Source organism: Schistocerca gregaria, chromosome 8 (assembly GCF_023897955.1).
Source record: "Schistocerca gregaria isolate iqSchGreg1 chromosome 8, iqSchGreg1.2, whole genome shotgun sequence".
Lineage (NCBI taxonomy): Eukaryota > Metazoa > Arthropoda > Insecta > Orthoptera > Acrididae > Schistocerca > Schistocerca gregaria.
The window spans coordinates 430,447,622-430,471,779 of NC_064927.1; positions in this window are offsets into that span (position 1 = coordinate 430,447,622).

Genomic DNA, 24,158 nt, shown 5'->3' on the forward strand with positions numbered 1-24,158 from the left:
GAAACGTGTCACCGCACAGTTCAATGCAATCAGTTGCAAACCAACACTTGGGGGAAAGTACAGATTGTAGGACGTCGGAAGAAAACGCAATAGGAACCACCAATCTGGCAGAATTATTACAACAAATGACGGAAACCATGACAAGATAAAATAAAGAAATTGCGAACCAAATTAAAATTCAGAATGCAGAAATGACGAAACAAATTGCAGAAACCACGAGACAAATGCGTGAAATTAAAGAACAAAACAAAAAAAATTCAGTTACACCTAAGTCATATTGAAGACGAGGCAAAAGAATCTCGAGAAGTGATAAGAAACTTAGTAACAGGTCACAATCAATTGAGAACAGACATTGACAAGGTACAAGCGGACGTACAAACATGACATTCAGGACGAGATCAAAACATTACGTAACAACACCCAGGGAGAAGTCAAGAAACTAGAGAAACAGATAAACGTAATTACTAGACAAGAAGCAGGTACAGGGGGTGAAATTGTTGCAAACAGCGTGTTATACAAACGTATCACAAAAGCCCTGGCCACTAACGGAATTTCAGGCACAGTCTTTTCCTCACCTGTTGTCGCTGTCCAACAAGATGTGTAATTTTGAAAGCTTATTCATGCATAATTGTAGATTAACACGTTCGTAGCCTTTTGTGTTTGAGTTCTCATGAACTGATTGATGGCAAGCAGTCGGTCCGTGGCTGTCCCCTGGTTGGGTTCGGACGGATAAAGTGTAGATGGGCTCGCTGCCTGTCTTACCTAAGTGGACGAGGGTAGACCGCCCCCCTGGAAGCTTCTGAGTGCTGTCGTCTTTACTGTCCTTCTCACCGGTGTTTAATTGTCTGTTTATATTCTATTATAGCCAGTAAAAAAAATTAAAATTACCTTTCAAGCTTAAACATAGCGGCTTGGAACCTTATTCTTAAAATTACCTTTCGAGCTTAAACATTGAGGTATTCTGCCTTTCAAATGTTATGCTGATTTACTTCAAAATGTTGAAAATTTTATTGTGGGTCTTCAGCCATTTGTATTGCATCTTGTTTATGTTTGTCTATTAACTATATATTTTGATTATTTTATTTGCTATTTTGACTGCATTTTTATCTTGTTGATTTTTAAGATTTCTTGTTTGGAGGCCTTCAGCCGTGAAAGAATTGCATTTTGAATCTCGTTGTTGTAAAGGTTCGGCTATGTGCCGCTTTGGTTGTAAATGCGTTATTAAATTATAGTAAATTACAATTTTAAGGTGAAACTGACCCCAACCTTATTTGGCCATTTCCACAATCCTAATCACCTGCTCTGTCCAGCGGGTTTAGCTGGCGTCTGAATAACAAACAGAAAGTTTATCCTTAAACAACTACCTCTACTTCATAGAAGGGCATCTAATACTATAATGTATATAAGGTGGTAAGTGGGAATTACTAACTCATACCTGTCTGTAAAAAAAAAAAAAAAAAAAAAAGAGAAACAAAAAACAAAGAAAAACCTAGAAATGTTCAGTATGTAAACGTATCTACAAATTAATGTGCGATGTGAATGTAAAATGACTGGTTCCACATCATTACGATCTATCGTACAAAATGATCCATTGCACATGTAAATAAGTAACTAATTGACTGTAGTAGACATGTTCAAAATCGGGTACCTGCCAGTTGTTTGCGTCGGTAGGTGACAGAACGACGCAAACAACTGGCAGATACCCGATTTTGAACATGTCAACATATCGCCAGGAAAGTTTCAAGATTTACAACTGTAGTAGATGTTGACAGAACGAATGTTTCTGTTTCAAAAGGATTATCTTTTCTGAAGAATGTTATTTACGTCACGTCTTTCTCATAACAAGCGGTGCCATTTTTTGCCATCTTATCTTTGTTGGTGGACCTAAGTATTTATAAAATTTTGCTTACTTTTTATGATTTTCTTTTACTTCTTCATGTATTGACTACATTGTATTATATTATTCCACCAACTGATTCTTTATTTCTTAAAGCTGAGTAACCTCAGTGAGACTGAATCTTTGTACGGCTGAATTAGAATGTGGGTTACTTTACGAGGAAAGTCATTCATTTGTCAGCAGCTACTTTGCTGTGTTTGTTATATTTAACTTTCTCAATACCCTCCATGTCTTAAATTATTTTATCAGCCCTTATTATTATCATCAATGTTTTCATTTTCTAAACCTTAACTGACCTTTTGCCGTACAAGTATACGCTTTTTTAAAGGACTCTCTTAAAATGCAAGAGAAATAAAATCCAAAAAATTGGTTGGTGAACGAAAGAATGAGGTAAATAGCTAAAATCGGTGGAGTTAGTCAGAAATTGAGGTACTGAGCTAGAGCTCAGAAATCGGTGGAATGAGGTAAAATAGTCGGAATCTAAAAGTCTGTGATGTTAGTCAGAAATTGCGGTATTTAGCTAGAGGGTGAGCTAGTGAACCAGAACTGGCAAAACACGTCTACTTCGATGTGTCGATCTGGTGCATCGTGATGCACCTGCAGCAGCAGTTGGTACCACAGTGACACAACGAACGGTTACAGAACTGTCAATGGAAGACAGCTTAGAGCCAGACGCTCCTGTAGCCTGAAATCCAGGCACCCCAAACCACCGTCAGATGCGACTCTAGTGGTGTCAAAAGAGAGCTCATTGGAGGGCAGGGTGCAGTTCTGTTGTGTTTTCTGATCAAAGCTGCATCTGTCTCGGTGCCAGTGATGGCCGTGTGTTGATTATAAGGAGGCCAGTTGATGTCCTGCAGCCTGTCTGTCTACGTGCTAAACACAATGGACCTACACCTGGTCTGAGGTGCAATTTCGTATGAGTAACACTCTCGTGGTATCCGATGCATCCTGACAGCAAAATTGTATGTCAGTCAGGTGACTCGACTTGTTGTTCTGCTATTTTTGGACAGCTTTCCAGAGGATGTTTTTCAGCAGAAAAACGCTCGCCCACATACAGCTCCCGTAAACCAACAGGATCTACTTAGCACCGAAATGTTGCCTTGGCCTGCTCAATCACCAGATATGTCTCAAATCGAGCGAATTTGATACCATCGGAAGAAATATTCATCGTCATCCATGAACAGCGTTTACCGTTCCCGCATTGATAAAGTGCAAAAGGCAATAAACTACAACGGACAAAATGACAGCCGGCACCTATAAACACAATGCACGCATGTTTGCACGCTTGCATTCAACATTACGGCGGTTACAGCAGTTATTATTTTACCAGCGTATCACATTTTAAATGTCGTATCTTTCACTTAAAGTAACCTGTGATCTTACAGTGTTAATCGCTTAAACATGTATTCGCGAAATTTTATTACTCTACACTAATTATTTTTGGTGTTGAGTATTTTCCCTTAGTATACGTACTGACTGACAAAAACAGAGAAGACATAGTCGGGTGTCAACTTAGTTGCGTACACATACAATCTAGTTGAAGGTAGGTAAATGCTTAGAATTGCAGTCCTCTGTGAGAAGTAGAGCAGCCACCAAAGTGCGTTTGTGTTGTTTCTTTTCAGCATTGTTACCAGACCTGGTAGGCTGTATAAGGGGCGTAAAAAGCGTCAGATGCTGAGTGTTCGTTGTGGAGGGCACGGAGTTGTAGCGTACTCATATGAGACAACATTTTCCGCACCTGGTGAGAGCTCATTTCGGCTCTTCCTTTGGCCGCCTGGTAGATTGGTTCAGTACGCAGATTTGGGAAGCATTCAGATATGTCAGTTGCCCAATGGGAAAGCGAAGAAGGCATACTCGTTGTCAAGGTTCCGGTTTATCGCGTCTAACTGCGACAAACGAAACCTAGTTGTGCTGTGCACAAAGTACATAGTAATCCTTTCACATCTGCGCCTGCGATCCATGAACAACGAAGGGCTCCCTGCAATATTCGGTGTTATCCCGCGCCATTGATGACATGCTAGCATCAGGCAGACTGGGGAACTAACACCACTTGCAGGGATCTTTAACACGACACAGACGGCTCTTTTTAGAGTGGTGTCGTGACTGGGAAGCATGGGCCGCTGATAAACAAAATCCGTGTTTGTGTTATAAAAGTCGTAACAGCGAAATGAAAATTCGTAGCGGTCAAATTATGTAATATGTTAGCTAGGATTCTGTCACAGACAATCCGTTTTGTGATCGATTCTGGAATTAGATTTGATTCGATAGTGTAAGCTGGTTATTATATGAGTAATTGCGAATTCGTGTGATTGTCGCAATTTTAAGGTTAGTATGGGATCGGCAGTGTTTCGTATCAAACAGTGGGCAATAAATCGATGTTTTCACTCAGAAACTATCTATCCTTTAACAGCTGAGTTAACTTGATACCAAAAATGTTGCTGCACCCTTCAGACTAATGTAATGCTATTGGTTACTACTGCGAGTATTTCAGTAGAGGAACACTGATTTGTTTGTAACCGGGCTGACTTATAGACTGGACTGCAGAAGATGAAACACACTGCAACGTGACTGTAAAATTCTGCAGAAGGAAGATTAAAACCGCGCTTTTGCAGGTGGCAACTGAAACATTATGACTTTCTCTTGCACGTTGTCCAACTACATACTGACACACATTCTGTAACATCGCTGACAAAAGGGGGTGTAGACAGGGTGGGGTGGGGTGGGGGGTGATTCTGGCTGTTTCAGCTGTGAACGCGAGCACCGTCAAGCGACTGTCGCGGGGAGCCCTGCATTAATACAGAGATCACGTATTGTTGCGGCGGCGACCCCAGCTAATGCATCTGTACCGCGGTGATGAATATTCACGTGCCGCGCATCAGCCTGCTGTCGGAATTCCGCCCGGAATCCGATGCACTGCACAGGCCGGCGGTCACGCACTGTTTGTGGTGCTGCTGTGGTGGCGGAGGCTGTCTCTCTCTGCGTTTACGAGTGCGTGTTCCCTGGATGCCTGACGCGGGTTTATCGACATGTCTGCACCTGGACATTCCGGCGCGAAGGTCACAGCCATTTTGCTGCCAACACGTAGGGAATACTCGAGTCCATGTCACGTCGATACCCGACATACCTCCGGCCATGAGCGGTTTTATCTGCATATGTGCACCGCGCATCGCTGCACGACGTGACAAGCATTCGGCTGCCCACATGAACGGGGTGTGAGTTGGCTTCCATCTCCGCTAACCAAACGAATTCCGAAGCAGTTTAATGATGCACGTTGTAATTGTCCCAGAACGGTATAGTGCAACGAAGTATGTGGACCTATATAATCTTTGAAATTGCAAATTGCGTATCGTGATCACTCTAGGCTGTATGATTAGTGAAAATTATCAGACTTCGCTTTCGAAAGACAGTAGGTTCAGGTTGATGATAAGAGAAACAGAAAATGTAAATTAGTAACAAAGTCACTCCAATGGTGGACTGGGGCAACGTCGAAGTGTTGCGTCTCTCCCACAACAAAAGCTGAGAATCTGAGTAGTAGCACAATGATTATTAACATAAATATGTGGACCGGTATTGTAATAAAGTATTCAGACACATTTCGAATTAAAATTAGTTTAATATATTACACTACTGGCCATTAAAATTGCTACACCAAGATGAAATGAAGATGATGAAAGGGTATTCACTGGACAAATATATTATACAGGAACTGACATGTGATTACATTTTCACGCAATGTGGGTGCATAGATACTGAGAAATCAGTACCCAGAACAACCACCTCTGCCCATAAAAAGGGCCTTGATGCGCCTGGGCATTGAGTCAAACAGAGCTTGGATGGCGTGTACAGGTACAGCTGCCCATGTAGCTTGAACACCACAGTTCATCAAGAGTAGTGACTGGCGTATCGTGACGAACCAGTTGATTGGCCACCATTGACCAGACGTTTTCAATTGGTGAGAGACGTGGAGAATGTGCTGGCCAGGACAGCATTCCAACATTTTCTGTATCCAGAAAGTCCCGTATAGGACCTTCAGCATGCGGTCGTGCATTATACTGCCGAACTGTAGGGTTTCGCATGGATCGAATGAATTGTAGAGCCACGGGTCGTAACACATAGAAAATGTAACGTCCACTGTTCAAAGTGCTGTCGATGCGAACGAGAGCTGACCGAGACGTGTAACCAATGGCACCCCATACCATCACGCCGGGTGATACGCCAGTAAGGCGATGACGAATACACGCTTCCAATGTGCGTTCAGCGCGATGTCGCCAAACACGGATGCGACCATCATGATGCTGTAAACAACACCTAGATTCATCAGAAAACATGGCGTTTTGCCATTTGTGCCTCCAGGTTTGTCGTTGAGTACACCATCGCAGGCGCTCCTGTTTGTGATGCAGCGTCAAGGGTAACCGCAGCCATGGCCTCTGAGCTGATAGTCCTTGCTGCTGCAAACGTCGTCGAACTGTTCGTGCAGATGGTTTTTGTCTTGCAAACGCACCCATCTGTTGGCTCAGGGATCGAGACGTGGCTGCACGATCCGTTACAGCCATCCGGATAAGATGCGTGTCATCTTGACTGCTAGTGATACGAGGCCGTCGGGATCCAGCACTGCGTTCCGTATTACCCTCCTGAACCCACCGGTACCATATTCTGCTAACAGTCATTGGATCTCGACCAACGCTAGCAACAATGTCGCGATACGATAAACCGCAATAGGGATAGGCTACAATACGACCTTTATCAAAGTCGGAAACGTGATGGTACGCATTTCTCCTCCTTACACGAGTCATCACAACGTTTCACCAGGCAACGCCGGTCAACTGCTGTTTGTGTATGAGAAATCGGTTGGAAACTTACCTCATGTCAGCACGTTGTAGGTGTCGCCACCGGCGCCAACTTTGTGTGAATGCTTTGAAAAGCTGGTCATTGACATATCACAGCATCTTCTTCCTGTCGGTTAAATTTCGCTTCTGCAGCACGTCAACTTCGTGGTATAGCAATTTCAATGGCCAGTAGTGTAGTAATTATTCATACCTACAGACAACGAGGCTGATGATATGACAAGTGCAGGATGGTAAAGGACATAAGAGAACAGATATGCGTCTCCTGCCTGTCCTCGAAGAAAATGTTGAACGCCACAATTATTGACGTTCGGCCTCTTGGGTCCTCAATCGACATATCAATTATATCTTCCTTTGCACAGGCACATACAAAATTTTACACAATAAAAATAATTTTTCAGAAAAGGTGGTGTTTGATGCCAAGAGAGAAAGCAAGAGCAGTAAGTGACTTCAGGGTAATCGGACGGGTACTCTGACGAATGCGGCAGCTACGCAGTTCTTTACTCTAGCCAACCAATTGAATGCATAGTGTGGAGCACATGCTCCTTCCTGGAGAGACTGTATGATAGACACATGTAGCGGCGTGAATGATAAGAGTAGTTGCTTCTGCGAGCGAGCCTAGCAGCCACTGTGACGGGTAATTTCTGTTGGAACATATCACTGTGCGTTAACTGTGCTGTGGCGTGTTAGAACCACTTGTTTGGTCACATCTTAAAATACTTATGTAACAGGGAACGGTCTGCATATGAATGTCAAATACATTCATTAGCGAAAGGGGCATGGCTATAAAACCACTACTCTTTCATGTGCTGTGGATAAAATGGTGCTGACCGTATGACTTCCGCAGTCATGCCAAAATAGTGTTCACATGTCAAATATCTAACAGAAAAGTTCACCGCCCTACCTCACTTTAGGTCATTTCAGTTTAATTCATTTCAATTTGCACAATCATAAAAGCATTTCATTGTAACACTTTTCTAAAGAAAGTAAAGTTTTTGGTTTTCTGTACGTTTTATGTCCTTGTTAAATAAGAATTTAAAATTGTCATTAAACGAACGGATTAGTATTTTCATTTAAGTAAGAAGCTTTTTTATGAGAAAATCGTCCCAATCTTTCTACAAGTATTTTAGTTTTTGTTTAGCATATTTCAGCTGTGGTGGTTTCTTCATGCTGTGCTGTTTGCTACTGATTATCCTGTAATTTTTCAGGTGAGATTCTTCTCACATTTTGTTGGTCCTTTCGTTTCCCATCTCATGTTTCCACTGCGCTAATTCTAAGCAGTTTCTTTGAAATTCAGATTTTTAATGGGCCATTGAACGTTGTGAGTTTCATAGTGTTGCTACGTTACTTCAGTGTTTCAATTTTTTTGAGCAGTGCACAGTTTGATTATGGTAGTGGTTTTTGAGTAATAGATCTGATATAACTTCAGCCCAGAACCGCGCTACTGCTACGGTCGCAGGTTCGAATCCTGCCTCGGGCATGGATGTATGTGATGTCCTTAGGTTAGTTAGGTTTAAGTAGTTCTAAGTCTATGGTACCGATGACCTCAGATGTTAAGCCCCATAGTGCTTAGAGCCATTTGAACTATTTGATCTAATTTCCTGCTGTAAAAGTAAACTACTTGAAACTTTGTTGCATGTTTTGTCCATCACCGGTCAATCCCTGCCAGCAGTACTGCATTCTTTAATACGACACATTTTTTTTCTAACGATGGATAACTGGAGGGATACCTTCTTTGTACAAGCCTGCATTCTGGCATTTTAGGAATCGTTCAAAATCAAAAGTTACATCTCTGTGACTCTGCATAAGACTGTACAGATTTATTCATCCGAGGAAAGGGCAAGAAACACCGATGTCATGGTCAAGTTACTGTGGTGTTATTCGATGTGTACCCTACAAAAGAAAATAAAAGAGGACAAAGAGCACCAAAAGAGCTTGTTGTTCCCCGCTAAAATCTTGTGCAGCAGTTCTCTTTGATGGTATCATATTTCCGAAGATGCCAAAGGCTAAATTGTTAAAAAAAATCCAGTTTCATCTTGTTGCTTCGGAAGAATTTCAGGGAGCACAAATGTTCGCCAAATAGGCTATAGAAGAAGCACAGGTATTAATCGTAAAACTGGCATTTCGTTGTGCCCCGAACACTATTCTGTTGTTGTTAATGAAGAAGACATTGGTCTTTCCTTTTTGGTGGTGGTTCTAATGTCAGACAATGTGCTCTTCTGCATATCTGGAAGTGGTAACATAGGAGATGTGCTTTGTTCCGAAACATCCTCCAGACTTAAAAATACTGTGGAAAACATATTTTCCTTTGCAGTTAGTGGTTGCCACCAACTCCACTCTGATCGGGCAGGAGGAAAGTAAATTTTGCACTATACTTGAGATTAATGCTTCCTACAGTAAAAGTGTTTCTATTTTGAAAGTTTCAGCTGCAGGCTCTTTTGTGAGCTGCACGGCTTAGTTACGGCTTCTTTAGCGAAGTGCTTGGGGATTTCCGTGTGCACCAGGACTGCGAACATGCACCTGGAAACAAACAAAGAAATACACTCCTTTAAATGGAAAAAAGAACACATTGACACCGGTGTGTCAGACCCACCATACTTGCTCTGGACACTGCGAGAGGGCTGTACAAGCAATGATCACACGCACGGCACAGCGGACACCCCAGGAACCGCGGTGTTGGCCGTCAAATGGCGCTAGCTGCGCAGCATTTGTGCACCGCCGCCGTCAGTGTCAGCCAGTTTGCCGTGGCATACGGAGCTCCATCGCAGTCTTTAACACTGGTAGCACGCCGCGATAGCGTGGACGTGAACCGTATGTGCAGTTGACGGACTTTGAGCGAGGGCATATAGTGGGCATGCTGGAGGCCGGGTGGACGTACCGCCGAATTGCTCAACACGTGGGGCGTGAGGTCTCCACAGTACATCGATGTTGTCGCCAGTGGTCGGCGGAAGGTGCACGTGCCCGTCGACCTGGGACCGGACCGCAGCGACGCACGGATGCACGCCAAGACCGTAGGATCCTACGCAGTGCCGTAGGGGACCGCACCGCCACTTCCCAGCAAATTAGGGACACTGTTGCTCCTGGGGTATCGGCGAGGACCATTCGCAACCGTCTCCATGAAGCTGGGCTACGGTCCTGCACACCGTTAGGCCGTCTTCCATTCACGCCCCAACATCGTGCAGCCCGCCTCCAGTGGTGTCGCGACAGGCGTGAATGGAGGGACGAATGGAGACGTGTCGTCTTCAGCGATGAGAGTCGCTTCGGCCAATGATGGTCGTATGCGTGTATGGCGCCGTGCAGGTGAGCGCCACAATCAGGACTGCATACGACCGAGGCACACAGGGCCAACACCCGGCATCATGGTGTGGGGAGCGATCTCCTACACTGGCCGTACACCTCTGGTGATCGTCGAGGGGACACTGAATAGTGCAGGGTACATCCAAACCATCATCGAACCCATCGTTCTACCAGTCCTAGACCGGCAAGGGAACTTGCTGTTCCAACAGGACTATGCACGTCCGCATGTGTCCCGTGCCACCCAACGTGCTCTAGAAGGTGTAAGTCAACTACCCTGGCCAGCAAGATCTCCGGATCTGTCCCCCATTGAGCATGTTTGGGACTGGATGAAGCGTCGTCTCACGCGGTCTGCACGTCCAGCACGAACGCTGGTCCAACTGAGGCGCCAGGTGGAAATGGCATGGCAAGCCGTTCCATAGGACTACATCCAGCATCTCTACGATCGTCTCCATGGGAGAATAGCAGCCTGCATCGCTGCGAAAGGTGGATATAAACTGTACTAGTGCCGACATTGTGCATGCTCTGTTGCCTGTGTCTATGTGCCTGTTGTTCGGTCAGTGTGATCATGTGATGTATCTGACCCCAGGAATGTGTCAATAAAGTTTCCCCTTCCTGGGACAATGAATTCACGGTGTTCTTATTTCAATTTCCAGGAGTGTAGTTTCGTAACTTTATGTTTCGAGGGTGTAAGCTAAAATTCCAAATTTCCGGTTGTACAATGTACGCCTATGACTTTGGAAGAACGGATTCATACTAAGATGTGAATATTTGGTAAAATACGCACATACTTTGAGAGACATGAAAAAAGCACTGCACCTAGATAATACATAATAGAAACAGTCCAGTACTGCAGAAGACCAGGTCATATTCTGCATCTTCAACGTGGAAGTATGAATTGAAAAACGGCTTCAGTCACCAATTTTTGTCTTTTATTAAATACACGACGCCCACAGGGTGCATCCTCAGGTGTAAGTTCTCTTAATACATGATTTATTTCCGCTCTTGAATGAAGTGAAATGCATGTTCATGCCATAAATCTTTTCAATACAGGAACATGAATTTCACCTCACTCAATAGGAAAACTAAATTATATTTTAAGACGATTTACACCTGAGGATGTATCGTCTGTTTATTAAAGCACTGAAATTTGTGATGAAGGCATTTTTTAATTCATGCTTCCAGTGCATTACACATAATACATTAGGATAAATAAATAAATAAAACAGAACATTATAAATTCTTAAGTGTTTATATTGATAAGAGCGTGAACTGGAAATCACGTGATACAGATTTCCTAAAACGTCTACGAAAGTTTCAAAAGGTTGACGTGGGTTTCCTTTTCTCACTCACTGACGTCTTAATAACATCATATTCTGCGGCAAGTAATTACAGAGGAACAGAGTGATTGCTCCACAGAAGCGTTAAATGCGAATAATATGTGGTCACTTTGTAACCTTTTGTAGATAGCTGTTTAAACAGTTGGACACAGTGACAACATCCCCACACTGCGTTTACTCGTTTATGTGAATTGATGTCAACAAAGAACCACAATCGAAAACAACATTAACAGAACGACTTACACTGTCCTTCACTAAGCCTTAGTGTGGCGCAGAAGGAAATGAGATATTCAGCCATAGAAATGCTTGACCACGTATCCAGTCATACAAAGAATACAATAGATTAACGTATTCTCAGACGTAAAGGGAAATCATATCTCCTTGACATTCAGTTCTATTCAGTAGATGAGTTAAGGGAAGTTTATAAACATAGAGGGTTTCATAAGAACGTAAACATACTCGATTTTTATCTTTTCTAACACCGTTTTTTATTTCTTTCAGCCGTTTCATTATCATGGCTAGTAATTTAAGCAACGATCGACGGAAGTGGATGAATACACAGCACTGGAAGACAGAATGCCGAACATGATCGACAAAAGTGGACAGGAGAATTCAGTGCACTTCCACCAAGCAGTCTATCAGTTTACAGGTTGCGCGACACATCTGATCGAACTGGGTCCCATCTGCAGTGCGCCAAGGCGTGGTCGACCAGTGAGCGCTTTTACTCATGAAAATGAGATGGTAGTTGCGCAGGCATTTGTCCAAAGCCCAAAGAAATTTGAAAGGAGAGCATGTCTTAAACATTTTCCGTAGATCCTCGGGTCGTCTAAGGCAACGTTTGGTTTTGCAAGCGTATCAGCCAAGATTACTTCAAGGTTTACAAGAGTATGATCCTGATCACCATTTATAAGCCTGCGAAATTCTTTTGAATGATGATATATGCTGTCATAATATTGTTCGAAAAATTTTTGGGTCTGACGAAATGAATTTTAAGTTGTCAAGTGCTACTCATAGGCATAACTATGTGCACTACAGCACAGATAACTCTCATACAGTAATTCAAAGCCGGTCGGGGTGACCGAGCGGTTCTAGGCGCTACAGTCTGGAACAGCGCGACCGCTACGGTCACAGGTTCGAATCCTGCCTTGGGCATGGATGTGTGTGATGTCCTTAGGTTAATTAGGTTTAAGTAGTTCTAAGTTCTAGGAGACTGATGACCTTAGAAGTTATGTCCCATGGTGCTCAGAGCCATTTGTTTGTAATTCAAAAACAACTGAATCAGCTTAGTGCTACAGTTTTGACATGTCTTTCAAGGGTTCATTGGACCTGTTTTCTTTCTTTTTTCATTAAAACTGTTACCGACGACGCCTGCCTTAACGAGCTGCCGTTTACTGGTATTTCACAATTATGCCTAAAGCGCTGTAATGAAGAGTTCTGATTCCAGCAAGAGGGAGCTCCATCCCTTTGTGCTTTAACGGCGTGTGGGTTTCTTGACAACGAATTACCAGACAGGTCGAGAGGCCGACGAGCGCAAATTGAATGGCACCACGATGCCAGACCTTACTCCAACGTCCTTGTTTTGGGTGCTGTCAACGACAAAGTCTCTGCAAGAAAATGACGCGCTGTTGATGACACGTGTCAGTTCGTAAGAGAACATGCCAGGATATTGATAACAATAAAGAATTCAGTGCCAAAGTGTGCCTAAATGTACAAAAAACAGACCACAGGAATGGGTAAATGCTGAAAACATATTTTCTGTAATTTTCTATAGTACATTTTTCATTCTCATTTCATTACCAAACGATATTCTGTAATACATAACAATAATAATAATAATGCCTACCGTATACCTACTTACGCGCTACCTCCCATATAATGTGTTGTGTGTGTGTGTGTGTGTGTGTGTGTGTGTGTGTGTGTGTGTGTGTGTGTGTGTGTACGTGTATGAGAGAGAGAGAGAGAGAGAGAGAGAGACAGAATGAACATAGTCAAGCAGAAGTCGTAGTACGTTAAAAAGAATACTTTAAGAGAAGCATGTAACTTTTCCGCATGTTACACTGGGAAAGTATATTATAATAACTGTGAAGCTGTCTTGTCCTCACCACCCACACCATAGCTATCGATCACAATGTAAGACATTGAACACGCAGAGAAGAAAACTAACTATACCAAAGTAGGTAATGCAGTCGTCGAATTTAATTAAAAATAAAACTTTTTTTAAAAAAAAATATTACCTATGTGATTAACAATGAAATCCCAGGTAACAATAATAAAAGTAACAGAAATACTGAGTATAAATTACTTTTTTTCAAATCATTCAAATATAGTTAATGACTTTATTTAAAAGTCTTCAAGAAATGTCAGACCTTGGACGTTTCCAACAATGTTTTAGAAGGACACCAAGGCCAAGTATTGTTGAAGGCTATTCAGAATTCATGTGGTACAGTGTTTCACACTTGTTTGACGAGTACCTAATGATATGATTATACCTCTGGCCTTGGTTCACTGAATGACTGCTGTTCCCTTGAAATAGACGAGTTTTGTTACAAGGTAAGGTCCGATTAGTCACGAAATGAAAAACCCATGTGAAAATAAAATAAAAGAAATGTTTTAATTGAAACAGTTAGCTACGCCTTGTAGCAACATCTCCACATAGTCGCCGCTTCGACTTCGATATTTGTCAAAGCGTTGTACCAACTTTTAAATACTCTCGTTGTAGAAGACAGCCGGTCGTTCTTTCCGCAAATTCTCTCCGCTGCTCTAAAGCTCGTTGTGTGTGGCGAAATGCTGTCCACAAACGCAGTGGTTCATATAGATGGAAATAAAGTTCAGAGGGAGCTAATTATGGGCTGTCTTGTGCCTCATCGAAAATCTTCTTTGCCCAGAATTGTCATGAGGAAGGGAGTGCATGACAGTTGCGGAATTGAAAACAGCGACATGACGCAATCAACGGGCATACTAGAGACACTGGCTGGCACACCCGTGAAAAACTTCGTCTGATTTTCACGGTGGTTTCCATTCCGGCCGAGTTTGGAACTTACGTTCCTAATAACTTTCGTATTATGTTGTTTTTATTGTGGTCTTCAGTCCTGAGACTGGTTTGATGCAGCTCACCATGCTACTCTATCCTGTGTGAGCCACTTTATCTCCCAGTACTTACTGCAACCTACATCCTTCTGAATCTGCTTAGTGTATTCACCTCTTGGTCTCCCTCTATGATTTTTACCCACCACGCTGCCCTCCAATGCTAAATTTGTGATCCCTTGAGGCCTCAGAACATGCCCTACCAACCGGTCCCTTCTTCTTTCCAAGTTGTGCCACAAACTCCTCTTCTCCCCTATTCTATTCAATACCTCCTCATTAGTAACGTGATCCATCCATCTAATGTTCAGCATTCTTCTGTAGCACCACATTTCGAAAGCATCTATTCTCTTCTTGTCCAAACTACTTATCATCCATGTTTCACTTCCATACATGGCTACGCTCCACACACATACTTTCAGAAACGACTTCCTGACACTTTAATCTACACTTGATGTTAACAAATTCGTCTTCTTCAGAAACGCTTTCCTTCCCATTGCCAGTGTACATTTTATATCCTCTCTACTTCAACAATCATCAGTTATTTTGCTCCCCAAATAGCAAAACTCCTTTACTACATTAAGTGTCTCATTTCCTAATCTAATTCCCTTAGCATCACCCGACTTCATTCGACTACATTCCATGATCATCGTTTTGCTTTTGTTGATGTTCATCTTATACCCTCCTTTCAAGACACGGTCCATTCCGTTCAACTGATTTTCCAAGTCCTTTGCTCTCTATGACAGAATTACTATGTCATCGGCGAACCTCAAAGTTTTCATTTCTTCTACATGGATATTAATACCTACTCCGAATTTTTCTTTTGTTTCCTTCACTGCCTGCTCAATATACAGATTGAATAACATCGGGGAGAGTCTACTACCCTGTCTCACTCCCTTCCCCACCACTGCTTCACTTTCATACCCCTCGACTCTTGGAACTGCCATCAGGTTTCTGTACAAATTGTAAATAGCCTTTCGCTCCCTGTGTTTTACCGCTGCCACCTTTAGTATTTGAAAGAGAGTATACCAGTCAACATTGTCAAAAGCTTCCTCTAAGTCTACAAATGCTAGAAATGTAGGTTTGCCTTTCCTTAATCTTTCTTCTAACATAAGGCGTAAGGTCAGTATTGCCTCACGTGTTCCAACATTTCTACGGAATCCAAACTGTTTTTCACCAAGGTCGTCTTCTACCAGTTTTTCCATTCGTCTGTCAAGAATTCGCGTTAGTATTTTGCAACTGTGACTTATGTAACTGGTAGTTCAGTAATTTTCACATCTATCAACACCTGTTTTCTTTTGGATTTGAGAGCAGCTGGAGATTATTTGGAGAAACTGGATGAGAAGACACAACTTTTCAGGCATGTTCTGACCTCCACGTATTTTCTGTTTAATGTATAACGCTGTGAACAAACGATAGGAATCATAGTGGGCAGCCTACTCTTGCCTGTGGGATTGGAATTATTATATTCCTCTTGAAGCCAAGATAGATTATGTTATCCCTTGCAAATCTCATAAGTGATTACAGTACTTGAGGTCCATGCCAGCGGATGAGTCCTCTCTCATAAAGTAGAACCATACATGAACTTTGCGACTTAACACTGCATATGGTTGAGACGGGTCGTGTCTAAATTAACAATATATTTTTTTTTTGTCTAATGTGAATCGAGAACATCGACATATCACTGGCGATGGACAGCACATGTACTCAGTCATGTGCTACACGTGCTGACCATACTCGGAGGCTGGAGGACTGATCGTAGTGTAGCACTTGGGTGGGAGGAAGTGTGGGTGGGAGGGTTTGGGGGGGGGGGGCAGTAATTGGCAAACAGGAGGGGCGCTCACTGTGTACTGTGCGCTGTTTGCAGAGCGTCCCTCGGATGGCCAGTGAATTCTGGCGCGAGCCCATCAGCCGCTTGGCTTCACCAGACGGCAGACCACCACGAGGATCTCCCGCACCACGAAAGCGTACCTTAGCGAGGGAGGCGGCATGAAGAAATGTGCGCCGTTGGCCATTACAACTGTGGCATTGTGATGCAGGCTTACAACAAGGGTGAAATTGGCGTGGAGAGTACTGAATGCTCAAATACGCAAATTATTAATACTTCATTGCAATCGACGACACAAAGAAGGTAGTGCCGCGCTGTGGAGAGGGAGCTGAAAACAGGACAATTATCTGCGACTCTGGAGTGGTGTGGAGACCTGTGGATTCTTCATCAGGTGCTAAAAAGCCTGAAGAAGGAAGCCAATAAGCTACTAGTGATACGTTTTGTCAGTTAGATAACTCACCAGGTTACAGGCAAGATTTGGAATTAAAGTTTGTAGACAGATATAGAGTCACAAAAAGACCATGTGAGGCATTCTACTGAAAGACTACTATCACCTACTGCTCCATCACACAACGATGGCTCTCCAGTAGTCTCCCATATGGAGACTGCCTGACTGCCTGACGATTGACGATTACTGGGTCCTTCGTCACTGCAACCCTCAAGTATCTATCTAGTGACGTGTGCTCTTTGCGTCACGTCCCAGAGCCCACACCCTCGCGTTTCTTCGAGAAATTTCCATTGCCATTTCAAATAACGTGTAAGTGGTCCTGTGAGCCCGTTTACATCGCTCTTGCTCATCCCTGAATACTTGCTAATTTGCTGCTTCTGTCTATCCGGTGCTACATTTTAAACATTTTCACCAACTCCTTTATTCGCCACAGCACAACTAACGCCATGTTCCAGTATAAAACGAAAGATTATTCTGCTGGTTTTTCAATCAGAAATCGCATTTGAATGATAGCTGTTTGTGGAAAGATAGTACTATGCCTCGTATAATCCAGATGAAATAGGATGTCCAGGACACAATCTGTATCGTATACTGCAGCCGTACAGGACGACAGTTCTTCGTAAGGAAGCAGTCAAGTCCAGCCAGACACAGCAGATTGAGGCAGGTCCCGTCATTTATATTATATGTACGAATGAATTTCCGGAGCAGATCGGCGGAGAGATTGCTCACTATGCCGATGACGCCGGCGCTTACAAAAGTAGTTGCAGCGTGTTAAAAATACATTGAAACCTGCAACATCACGTGGACAAATTTTGTCCAGTGGTGTAATCGATGGAAGATCAAGACCAACCCAGCCAAGTGTAAGGCCATCTGTTTTACCCCAAAGCCAAGCTCCCTTATCGTCAACTCGCCATTCACGGCAGGGAATTGGTTTGGAGAAACATTATCACATACCTGGGCCTTCAAACTGATGGACACCTAATGTGGAACATGCATCGCACCATTGCAGCAAAGAAAGGCTTGCGCACTTTTCTACAGCTTGTGTCCCCTCCTGAAAGGTGACGGAATCGGCGTTCAATGCAAACACCTCCTCAGACGCCAGCTGATAGCTCTGATCATCTTGCATGGCCCGGAAGTATGGTCTATGGCGTCGGACACAGCACTAAAAGACTGCAGAGTCTCCAAAACAAAGTTTTCCTTGTCATCTCAGGAGCTGGTAGATACGCTCCCAACACACATGTAACAGACCTTTTAGGCCAACCCACCATCGGCACACTTATTCAGGATAAATCTACAGAATTTTGCGAAACAACACAAACTTCGCCCCACATTCTCATACAAAATTTAGGACACGAACTACCATAAGCTTCTCACAAACGCCAATAAATAGCCCTTAAGCGCAACGTTAGGGGCCAATAACACACATCCAGAACAAAGCACAAGTTTACACCCTGAAAACACGTACACATCTTCACGAAATCCCCTACAGCATTCGAAGTCAGAAAGGCAAAGCGCAGTGGTACTTCACGTACAACATAGCACAAGCATAGCCTTCATCTCCTCGTATAAGAAGAAAACACCTCTTCCAGCATGTGGCAGAATTCGATAGCAGCTGGACCGTGGCCTATAGAGACTTCAGTTCATCGTTCGCAATATTGTTGCTCGCATCCGGTGGGACCCCAGCATGCAAATATATAATCGATGGTTAACGAGAGCCATATATAAACCACGCAACATCTCGACGCAAACGAGCGACTAGCGTTGAGACGACAGCCATGTTAATTACTCTGGCATGCAACAATTCACAGTCACAATACATAGGTTGAGTCACGAAATTGGCCTGTTGGTAGCAAGACACCATCCTTGCGGAGACTGCGGCGACACATGCAACACCATGCAATCTCATCGTGGTGACAATGTTGTGGCTTCTCTCACTGCAGAAGCAAAGTGCAATGGAGCACCCATCAATAACAATAGACAGAGGAGTCACCACGCCGTCCTTTCAGACTAGTTATGCTTCTGCGTACACCATCACTATAAACCTAGCCATTTGTGGAGGCTCCGAGAAAACTTCTTACATTTGTGATCGTCACACGTGCCTACTACGTGACGTCATGGTATAGACCGAGACTGCGTCGACAAGAACACTGGCTGTTGCTCACATAGCCAATATTTTCGACAGTAAGTTTTACATTACTCATCTGTTAAAGGGTGCGATGACGTTGTTGACGTTATGTCATTAGCAACTTTACCCCACTAGTAGAGATGCCATCTCATCGGAACTCCCAAGGTGTATGTGACGCTAAAGTAAGTCATTTCCCATCGTTTATCATGTCATCTTTTTCCGACTTCCGCTGATGGTGTCCTGCACAAGTCCCATCCCCAGCCACTCTCCCAACGTTTTATTCCTTTGTTTCGTAAACAACTGATACACATACCAAGTTTGGCTGAAATTGCTCCACGAGCGCCTGAGTTTGTTTACAGTGTCAATTTCCTCACAAAAACTAGCAGCGGTGCGACGGGTCTTAGCCCTCTCTCCCCCTTCCCGTATACTGTGACTGTACTCGGTTTGGTTCAAAGCTCTCCGCGTATAACAAACTGCCTGTTGGCTTCTCTCTCGGGTTTTTCGACCGACGTTCATCTGATGATATTTCTGACTTTTTCCAGGACGACTGGCTGGAATTGTCAAAGTTTCACCCTCCACTGTTTGTGGTGGACTGGAGCCGTGGTTGCGGCGCCATACTACATGTACCTGGCGTGCCGACGTCCAACGGCTTCTACGCGGTCTTTTCCGGTGCTGTTCTCTTGTTACGTGCGACAGTCGTTCGCTGCAGCACGGGAAACCAGGATCCGTTTACCTTGAGGCTTTCTTCTTTCTTGTTAAAACTATTCTAGTGTTTCTGTATTTCTACGTCTTCTCTGAACAAGTGGGTGCAATAGTTCTTCTCTACAGCCAGAACTTCCGTGTCGGCGAACTTTACTACGTGGTCGCTCTCACACAGCGCGTGCTTTGCAACAGCCGATTTCTCCACCTGCCCAAACCTGCAACGTCGCTTATGTTCTGTGATTCTGGTGTTGACCGATCTTCAGTTCATTGCAACACAAACTTTTCCGCATGTGCATGATATGCGGTATACCCCCGACATTTCAAGTGGGTCCCTTTCTCCTTAACCGATCTCAGACACTCTTTGGTTTCTTTGTCGGTTTGTATATAGTCTTCACGCCGTGGTTGTGCAATATACTGTAAAAATACTGTCCGTCACTCTGGAAATGTCAAACTCGTCATTTCATTTTCTGATTTGTGCTTCTGCGAGTGTGTGGCTCTGTTATATTTCTAATACAACTTATGGAGTACCCACTGCTCCTCAGAACACTTTCCAAGTGTTGTCTGTCGCGTCAGACGTGCTGCGGCTCACATATTCGTCTTGCTCGCGTTATGAGATTGATAATAGTGCCTTTTTTTTGGCTCGGGTGGTGATTTGATAGTCTGCTCAGGTATCTGTCTGTGTGTGTCGGTTTTCGATACCCACTGTGTTCCAATTTTTCACCATCCCTTGTGACCAGCACGTCTATCTCCATGGTAAGTTTTATGTAGCCAAGGAAGTTGTTGAGGTAGCTTAGGAAGTCACCGAGCTGTTCATCACCACAACGAAGGTATCATCCATGTATCTGTACCACAGCTTAGGTTTACAAGGTGCCAAGTCAAGTGCCTGTGCTTCGAAATGTTCCATAAAGAAGTTGGCCACCTCTGGACGAAGAGGACTACCCATGGCGAAGCCTTCAAGTTGATTGTAGAAGTTGTCATTCCACATGGAATAGCTCGTGGTGAGACATGTTTTCGGGAAAATGGAACCCATGTGCTCCAGAGAGTCACTGAATAGCACTTTAGTACACAAAGAAAGAACACCAACGCTGACAAGGATGTCGTTTGGTGTGAGTTTTAGTTTCTTCAGCTTCTCAATGAAATGTCCTGAGTCTTTTATGTATGTGTCAGTCTTCCCATCGTACTGCTGGAGCGGAGAGGCCACGTGTTTTGCCAGTTTATACGTCGGTGAGCAAGGAGCGTTAACAATCTTCTTACGGATCTTAGGTAATCCATACAGCCGAGGTGGTAAGGTTTCTGTGCTGCTCAGGTCCCCTGTACGTCCGCCAGCAGAGAAGGCGTCTTGACTAACCGATTCATATTCCATGTGACACGCTGCGTCGTGTCTGTTCTTAGTTTTCGGTAATCTAATAGTTTTCGTCGAATCTAATAGGTCCCGGACCTTCAGTTAGTGATCTTCGGTCTGCATTACGATGGTCGCATTTCTCTTGTCGGCAAGCAGTAGCAATATACTGTTGTCGGCGTTAGGGTTCTTAATAGCTTGTACGTATTCTCTCTTCACGTTGCAAGCTGGTGGTTTTGCTCAGAGCAGTATCCTGAAGATCGTAGATTATGAGCAGAAGATCTTGAACCTAACAGATCCGACGGCACACCGAAAACTAAGCGCAGATCCGAGGCAGCGTGTCATACGCAATACGAATCAGTCAGTCAATCTTCTCTGCCGGTGGACGTACAGAGGATCCTGCACAACACAGAGTCAAAAAAGAGATATGATTAAGACGATCACAAAACGAGCAAGACGAATATGTGAGCCGCAGCACCTCTAACGAAAAATACGACACTTGGAGAGTGTTCTGAGGAGCAGTGGGTACTCCATAAGTTGTATTAGAAATATAACAGAGCCATACACTCGTAGGAGTAATGAAATGTCGGGTTTGACATTTCCAGAGTGACGGACAGTATCGACAGTATATTGCATGAACACGGCGTGAAGACTATATACAAACCGACAAAAAAACCAAAGAGTGTCTGAGATCGGTTAAGGAGAAAGGGACTCACTTGAAATGTCGGGGGTATACCGCATACCATGCACATACGGAAAAGTTTATGCAGGAATGAGCGGACGATCAATCAATACCAGAATCACAGAACATAAGCGACATTGGAGGTTTGCGCAGGTGGAGAAATCGGCTGTGGCAGAGCACTCGCTGTGTGAGACTGAACACGTAGTTAAGTTGTCCGACGTGGAAGTTCTGACTGTAGAGAAGAACTATTACACCCACTTGTTCAGAGAAGACGTAGAAATACACAAAAACGAACATAGTTTTAACAAGTAAGAAGAAAGCCCTAAGATATACGTATCCTGACTTTCCGTGCTGCAGCGAATGACCGTCGCAGGTAGCAATAGGAGAACCTGTAGCGTCCCCTTAGAAAAATTATTGAATTACTGTGCTGATAAATCTCTTACATTATTTGATTTTCAAACAGATGAGCAAAACTGAACGTACTCAAACATTCCGCTCTTTACCTATTCTGATCAAAACTAAACTGACACGCAATATTTTTAGCGCAACGCAATCTGACTTTCAATAATCCCTACAAAAGAATGGCCCTGACTAACATTAATACCTTTCACAAATCAATTACCTCACAAAAATCTTCGTTACTCAAGCTACTGCAATACAGCGAGCGCCACTACCGCCAGCTAAATAAAAGATTCAAACTACTGAAGGCACTAACTACTGATAGGCATAGTTAGCAAATGAAAGATTTTGATAGAGAAAAAAACAATGTTTTTACCTTAATATTGTTCAAAAGTCATATTACATATATCAGTTCATGACATCTACTCTTACGAATTTGCTGTCTCTGTTGGACACACGTCCAGATCGTCCGCTCTCAAAATTCCGCCATCTCTCTCCCCACATCCACCACTGCTGGCGGATCAACCCCAACTGCGCAACGCGATGCGCTGTTAACAGACCAACACTACAGTAGTGAATATTACAACAGTGCCACCCAGCCACAAACTGCACACAGCACAGCCAGTGATTTTCATACAGAGAGCTACGTGGCGTTACCAATATAAAAACCTAAACAGCCTACTTACAAACCGCACCGGAAATCATCGCGGAGATGCCCTTGGACGATGGTACGCCAGGTACATATATCTTGGGGCCGCGGGCACGGCTCCAGTCCAACACAAACAGTGGAGGGTGCTGGCGAAACGTCAGAAAAATCATGAGATGAAGGTCGGCCGAAGAACCCCAGACAGAAGCCAACAGGCAGTTTGTCAACAAGTGGCCACGAAAGCCTTAACAATTGTCCATGTATTCCAGAAATCAGAAAAATATTGAAACACTAAAACACAACACATTATCGCTCCTAATAAGATGTGGGAACGAGGCTGGCGTTCAAAACAGCTTCCCGTCGTGTCGGAATAGATAAATACAGGTCCTGGGTTGCGGCCGGCCGCGGTGGTCTCTCGGTTCTAAGTACGCAGTCCAGAACCGTGCGACTGCTACGGTCGCAGGTTCGAATCCTGCCTCGGGCATGGATGTGTATGATATCCTTAGGTTAGTTAGGTTTAAGTAGTTCTAAGTTCTAGGGGACTAATGACCACAGCAGTTGAGTTCCAAAGCGCTCAGAGCCATTTTGAACCTGGGTTGCGACCTTGTACAATACTCAACGTCAGGAAACTCATCAGATCAACGTCGGCCGAAAAACACAAAACAGAAGCTATCAGGCAGTTTGTCAACAAGTGGCCACGAAAGCCTTAACAGTTCTCTACGTATTCCAGAAATGTGCGAAATATGGAAACACTGCAACACAACACATTACCATGCCTAATACGTTGTAGGAACGAGGTTGACCTTCAAAACCCAGTCGTCTGGGAATAGATAAATACAGTTCCTGTTTTGCGACCTTGTCGAGTACTCATGGAGTCAATGGAATACCATGAGATGGCTTCCCAAATCGTCACCGAAGCCGCACAGTGTTTCACTATGGGACATAGACTCGGCCAGAAGTTGGAAGCAGTGTGCAAGCAGATTCATCCAAGCAAATGAGTTTCCGCCATCGTTCCATAGACCAGGTTATATGACTTCGGCACCAAATTTTCCTATTACTGGCATTTTCATCACTGATGAGTTGTTTTAGGATTCCAGTTCGTCCTGGAATTCCCAGAAAATGAGCCCCCTTCATCTTGGTTTGGTGGGGACAGGATTCATGCTTGAGACATTCATTTCTACAGTGACTCTAGCTCCGTCGTCCGCCTATTTTACGTCAGTGACCATCCGCTACAGTCAGTCAACACACACTTGCATCCGCGTTGTGACTTAGCACATGATGTTTTCTCACTGCCCCTGCGTGCAGTATAAATGTTCGATGCGTTGCCCCTTGAAACACCGAACACCATATAGCCCCTATGGGGATGCAGGAGGTTTTGGCGGAGCTACAGCGGACGAACGGACAAACCAAGGTTACATTTATTATTTCGTCGTAAACAAATGCCCTTCTACACACACATATCTTCGTAACTACATCGTGAAATTCCAAAACAAATGGACGGGGATGGAAAGTTACTATACCACAAAGCACCAA